Raw genomic sequence first — 6,675 nt, forward strand, 5'->3', positions numbered from 1 at the left:
TTTGTTAATTATTAATCTACATATATAGTATGCATGTGTAAAATATGATAAAAGTGAGAAAATGATAACACGAATATATGCATTAGAGGATACAAATAACAAACATCATGTCTTATGTTGAAAAGTTGAGGATCGACATATTGGAAAAAATAAGATTATAGTATGGATTTGTATTTGTTTCAAAATAAAAGAATCTATCTAAATTTTGGAATGGATCTTTCACTTAAAACTTATAAGACATAATTATTTTCATAATATAAGTGCAGAATAATATTAAAAAACATAAATAAGACAATAAAACTCGATAATAATAAAACATGAAAAGAGCGAAAAACAATTAAAAAAACATTAAAAATCAGAATCGCCGCTTAGTAAAATTAAAATCCATTGTCTGCAATCATATAAAGAGGAAAAATAAAGTTTAGTAGCATAAATATTTACATATTTAATTAAGAAACTAAGTGAATTAAATATAATACCTCTTCCTCAAAGCATAGATTTCTCCGTGACTTCCATATTTCCATTTTCATTGTGAAGATTTTAAGGTCGTAATTATGGAAACATTTTGAACATATGTTACGTTTTAAAATCGATGCATCAAGAATGTTTCAGCTAAGTTTTCATTTATATAGTTTTTGTTAAAAAAACTTGAAAAAAATGTTTTTGTTTCCAAAAAAATGTTATGTTTTTACTTTGCTTCGTGATGGACGTTTAAGATGTTTGTAAAATATATGCATTATAAAATATGCATTATTAACATAGCTTTCTTAATATTATTTCAATTATATGTTGGTCTCCTTCCTAAAACATCCATAATGTGTGTGTTTTTGTTTTGATTTTTTTCGTTTGATATTTTTAAAAAAAACATATATAGTATGCATGTGTAAAATATGATAAAAGTGAGAAAATGATAACACGAATATATGCATTAGAGGATACAAATAACAAACATCATGTCCTATGTTGAAAAGTTGAGGATCGACATATTGGAATAAAATAAGATTATAGTATGGGTTTGTATTTGTTTCAAAATAAAAGAATCTATGTAAATTTTGGAATGTGTCTTTCACTTAAAACTTATAAGACATAATTATTTTCATAATATAAGTTATTAATAATATAAAAAACATAAATAAGACAATAAAATTCGATAATAATAAAACAGCAAAATAGCGCAAAACAATTAAAAAAACATTAAAACATCAGAATCGCCGCTTAGTAAAATTAAAATCCATTGTCTGCAATCCTATAAAGAGGAAAAACAAAGTTTAGTAGCATAAATAATTTTTTTTGAATTGAGTAGCATAAATATTTACTTATTTAATTAAGAAACTAAGTGAATTAATATAATACCTCTTCCTCAAAGCATAGATTTTCCCGTGACTTCTATATTGCCATTTTCATTGTGAAGACTTTAAAGTCGTAGTTATGGAAACATTTTGAACATAGGTTACGTTTAAAATCGACTCATCAAAAATGTTTCAGTTACGTTTCATTTATATAGTTTTTGTAAAAAATTTTGAAATATTGTTTTTGTTTCCAAAAAAATGTTACGTTTTTATTTTGCTTCGTGATGGGCGTTTAAGATGTTTGTTAAAATATATGCATTATAAATATGCATTACTAACATAGCTTTCTCAATATTATTTCAATTATATGTTGGTCTCCTTCCTAAAACATTCATATGTGTGTGTTTTTGTTTTGACTTTTTTCGTTTGATCTTTTATAAAAAACATATATAGTATGCATGTGTAAAATATGATAAAAGTGAGAAAGGATAACACGAATATATGCATTAGAGGATACAAATAACAAACATCATGTCTTATGTTGAAAAGTTGAGGATCGACATATTAGAAAAATAAGATTATAGTATGAGTTTGTATTTGTTTCAAAATAAAGAATCTATCTAAATTTTGGAATGGGTCTTTCACTTAATCTTATAAGACATAACTATTTTCATAATATAAGTGCTGAATAATATTAAAAAAAATAAGAAATAAAACTCGATAATAATAAAACAGCAAAAGAGCGAAAAACAATTAAAAAACATTAAAACATCAGAATCGCCACTTAGTAAAATTAAAATCCATTGTCTGCAATACTATAAAGAGGAAAAACAAAGTGAGTAGCATAAATATTTACATATTTAATTAAGAAACTAAGTGAATTAAATATAATACCTCTTCCTGAAAGCATAGATTTCTCCGTGACTTCCATATTGCCAATTCATTGTGAAGATTTTAAGGTCGTAATTATGGAAACATTTTGAACATATGTTACGTTTTAAAATTGATGCATCCAGAATGTTTCAGCTACGTTTTCATTTATATAGTTTTTGTTAAAAAACTTGAAAAAAATGTTTTTGTTTCCAAAAAAAATGTTATGTTTTTCTTTGTTTCGTGATGGACGTTAAGATGTTTTGTAAAATATATGCATTATAAAATATGCATTATTAACATAGCTTTCTTAATATTTTCAATTATATGTTGGTCTCCTTCCTAAAATATCCATAATGTGTGTGTTTTGTTTTGATTTTTTTCGTTTGATATTTTTAAAAAAACATATTAGTATGCATGTTGTAAAATATGATAAAGTGAGAAATGATAACACGAATATATGCATTAGAGGATACAAATAACAAAGGGCTTATTGCAAAAGTGACTCAAACTTGAATTCAAACAGAAAACTAACCTTTTCTTTTGACTCATTTTTTTTTTGAGTTTTTACCCCCACATCTGCATTTTATCTACGAAAATGCCATTAACCCTTTTTTTTTTTTTTTTTTCGAAAATGGCTTCTTTACTGTCTCAACCTCATTTTCTTCAAGTATTTACAATATTGCCACTGCCATGAATAGTGGGAACAACCTTGTACGAACTGTTTGGAGCTTTTAATGCCCTTTAATGCACGTAAATCTCTTTACACTCTCTCTGTTTCAATTGTTATGAACTAAAAACAACATTTCTTTCACTTTCTCTCCATATTCATCCAAAAACTGAAGCTTTTGATTCAAAATTGTTTGGAGCCATATTTCTCTTCGTTTGACTTACGGTTGCTTTCGTTTGAGGTTCTGGGTGGTTGGAGAAGACCCTGTGTGCAAACAAAGTCATCTCACCTAGTTGAAGGTTCGAATTTGAATTTTTTTTCAAAATCTGTTCGCGTAGAAGACTTACAAGTAAGTCATCTGTATGTAGAAGACTACTGATGAGTCTTCTGGTCAAACGGACGACTTAAACTAAGTCGTCCAGCTTTTTTGGTGAAAAAAACAGTCCAGACGACTTATATTAAGTCGTCTACGAGAAACAGGCTAGTTTTTGCATTTGACCGAATTCGTGTCAGATCTTTGACTATTTCTGGACGACTTATAATTCAGTCGTCTCTCGGAAAGTTAAAATTTCAATATTTTATTAAACTAGACGACTTACGTGTAAGTCGTCTTAGGTTAGTTTTGTAGTTGAAAAAAAAAACTTCATAATTTATTTTTTACCAGACGACATAATATAAGTCGTCCGTCAGAGACTTAATTAAAGTCGTCCGGGGGAAAGCAAAGTCGTCCAGAATTTTCCCAATTAAGTCGTCCACAACCTTGCTTATCCCGGACGACCTTAAATTAAGTCGTCTAGCTGGACGACTTTTAGTTAAGTCGTCTGGAGAGTTAAATTTCAAGTTTTATTTTTTCAATTACAAAACTAACCTGGACGACTTACGTGTAAGTCGTCTAGTTTGAATAAAATATTGAATTTTTACTTTCCAGAGACGACTGATTTATAAGTCGTCCAGAAATAGTCAAAGATCTGACACGATTCGGTCAAATGCAAACTAGCCCGTTTTTTGTAGACGACTTATATATAAGTCGTCTGATTTTTTTTTTTAACAAACAAAGCCCGGACGACTTAGAATTAAGTCGTCCCTTTTAATTTCAATTGCAAAAGTGACCTCTTTAGACGACTTACCTTTAAGTCTTCTGGACGACTTAAATCTAAGTCGTCTGCGATAATGTTTGTTGAACTTCTTCATTTTCTCTATGTTTACTAATGTGTTTTATTTTGAATTTTGCAGATGTTTTAAGTTACATGCAGTGTATGGAGAATGGTTGTTGAAGAGATTTCCGTTGGGATTTTTGTGGTTGATGATCTCAAAGGAGCAAGATTGTTTTTATTGAATGAAGATTCAAACATGTGAACTGTTGCAATGGCTCAAGAAGATTATAACCTGGACATGAGATCAGTGACTGTGGAGATTAGCTACTCATTACCAGCAGAAATGATGATGACTCCAAGCAGTCCTCCCATTCATTGTACAAGTGATAGACAAGTTCGAAACTTGCTCGAGATACTCAAAACGCATAGAGTATGTCTTTGTGTATCAAGCCGCAGCAAGGTGGAAACGGTTTCAGAGAAAAGAGAAGAAGCTGGTGATAATGATGAAGCTGGTGAATGGGAGAAGATGTTGGTGATAATGATGAAGCTGGTGAATGGGAAGAAAGATGTTGGTGATAATGATGGGTGATGAATGTTTTGAAGATGTTGGTGTAATGAGTCTGTTGAAGATGAAAATCAAGATGGGGAGGAGGAAAATGGGGAGGAGGAAAATGGGGAGGAGGATGCTGATAACACTATTGTTGGTGAAACGGATCAGAATGGTGGGGGATTACAGTCTTTTATGAAAGGTTCTAGATGAGGACGAGGAAGATGATGATAATATTTGTTTTGAAGAAATTGAAAGACATATGCTAAGACAAATGCTATTGAAGGAGGAAAATCGGATTGTACCAGCATCTATGTCAACCAGAGTTTTGTTAGCAAGGAATGCACTGCTTTCAGAGCTGCGGTTGACAGCAGTGAGGGGTAGGTTTCTTTCAGAATATACAAATCAACAAAACTCTCCTTGTGCAATATGTCGGGTTAGCGGTTGTGGATGGAAGATCAGAGCGAGTGTGAAACATGGGTCAAACACGTTTTGGGTAACAAAGTATGTGGAAAACATTTATGCTCAATTGGAGACCGAATCGCTCAGCGGAGACACTGTACTCCAAGTATGTTGGTAGTCTTTTCATTGATCGTGTTGGGATCATTGATGGGATAACTCCACAGCATATCACTGATGCAATGGAAGAACATGTTTGGCATGACGCTTGATTACACCACTTCATACAGAGCACTGTTATATGCACAGAAATTGGTGAGAGGATCAGCAGAAGAAGGGTATTCGCGTCTGCCTTCATATCTCGAGCAAATCTCCATTGCAAATCCTGATTCTATCACGGCTATAGAACTTGATTCTGAGAAAAGATTTAAGTATCTATTTCTCTCTTTTGGAGCTTCTATCAAAGGTTTTAAGTATCAGAGAAGGGTCATTGTGGTGGATGGAACTCACCTAAGTGGAAAGTATGGAGGTGTTATGTTAGTTGCAGCCGCACAAGATGGCAATTTTCAGATATTCCCATTGGCTTTTGGGATCGTGGATGCTGAAGATGAACCTTCTTGGAATGGTTTTTCACAAAATTGGCTAGTTGTATATCTCATGACAAGCCTCTGGTGATAGTCTCTCTGCCGGCACGCGGCCATTAAAAGTGATTAAGTGTGTGAAGGTGTTTCCTTGGGCAACCCGAGGAATATGTTATTATCACCTTCAAGATAACATTGTCAAAAAGTTTAAAGGGAAACATCTCATGTACTTGGTGAAAGGGGCTGCTTATGCGCACACGGTTCACGATTTTAACCGGTACATGGCTGAGATACGGAGTGCAAACCCGGAACTTGCAACGTATTTGGAGAAGGCCGACGCCAAGCTTGGTCAAGGTTTATTGTAAGGGAACAGGTTACATAAAACAAGCAACATCGCTGAATCTATTATATTCCGCACTGAAGCGAGCAAGAGGATTTCCGATTCCGTTCCTGCTGGAGTTCATAAGCAGAAGTTAGGAAAATGGTATTGGAAAGGAGACAAGATGCTTTGAGTCTCCCAACTGTACATAGCCGGGGTGTTGATACTTGCTTGTCTGTTCGATCAGAAGATAGCGGATACGATGACGGTCTCGAACCAATTGATGGATGGCGTTTCTTTGTCAAAGGTGGCAAAATGGACTGTGCGGTTGATTTATGTAAAGTGTGGTTGTGGTGTCTATGGAGTGGAGAAAATACCTTGCTCTCATGCTATAGCAGCTGGAACACATGCTGGTGTGCATATCGACACACTTGTATGTCCACTTTACTCAAAAGAATCATCTGTATGCAGGATACTCAGAGATATATATCCTATCGTGTCACAACATATTGAGGAACGAGAATGCTTTCCTCAAACGTAAAGCGTGGTCCGGGGAGACAGAAGAAATCAGATGGCAATCTTGGTGGGACTTCTAGATGAGGGACACAAACCCAGGAAGAAACACAGGGCCGGAGATGCTCAAACTGCAAGGAAACTGGCCATACGAAACCACAAGTACACAACCAGTTGACTAGTTGTCCAGACGACCTAAATATAAGTCGTCCAGTCTTGATTACCCGTCCAGACGACTAATTTTCTAGTCGTTCAGTGTTTCGTCTACCTTCTACGAAGTCGTCCAGTGTATAGACTACCTTCTACTATCCCTTCAAGTGTATTTTTTAGACGACCTTTTACGAAGTCGTCCGTGTATTTAAGTCGTCCAGTGTATTTAAGTCGTCAGTGTTT

This window comes from Raphanus sativus, chromosome 9 (genome assembly GCF_000801105.2).
Source record: "Raphanus sativus cultivar WK10039 chromosome 9, ASM80110v3, whole genome shotgun sequence".
Lineage (NCBI taxonomy): Eukaryota > Viridiplantae > Streptophyta > Magnoliopsida > Brassicales > Brassicaceae > Raphanus > Raphanus sativus.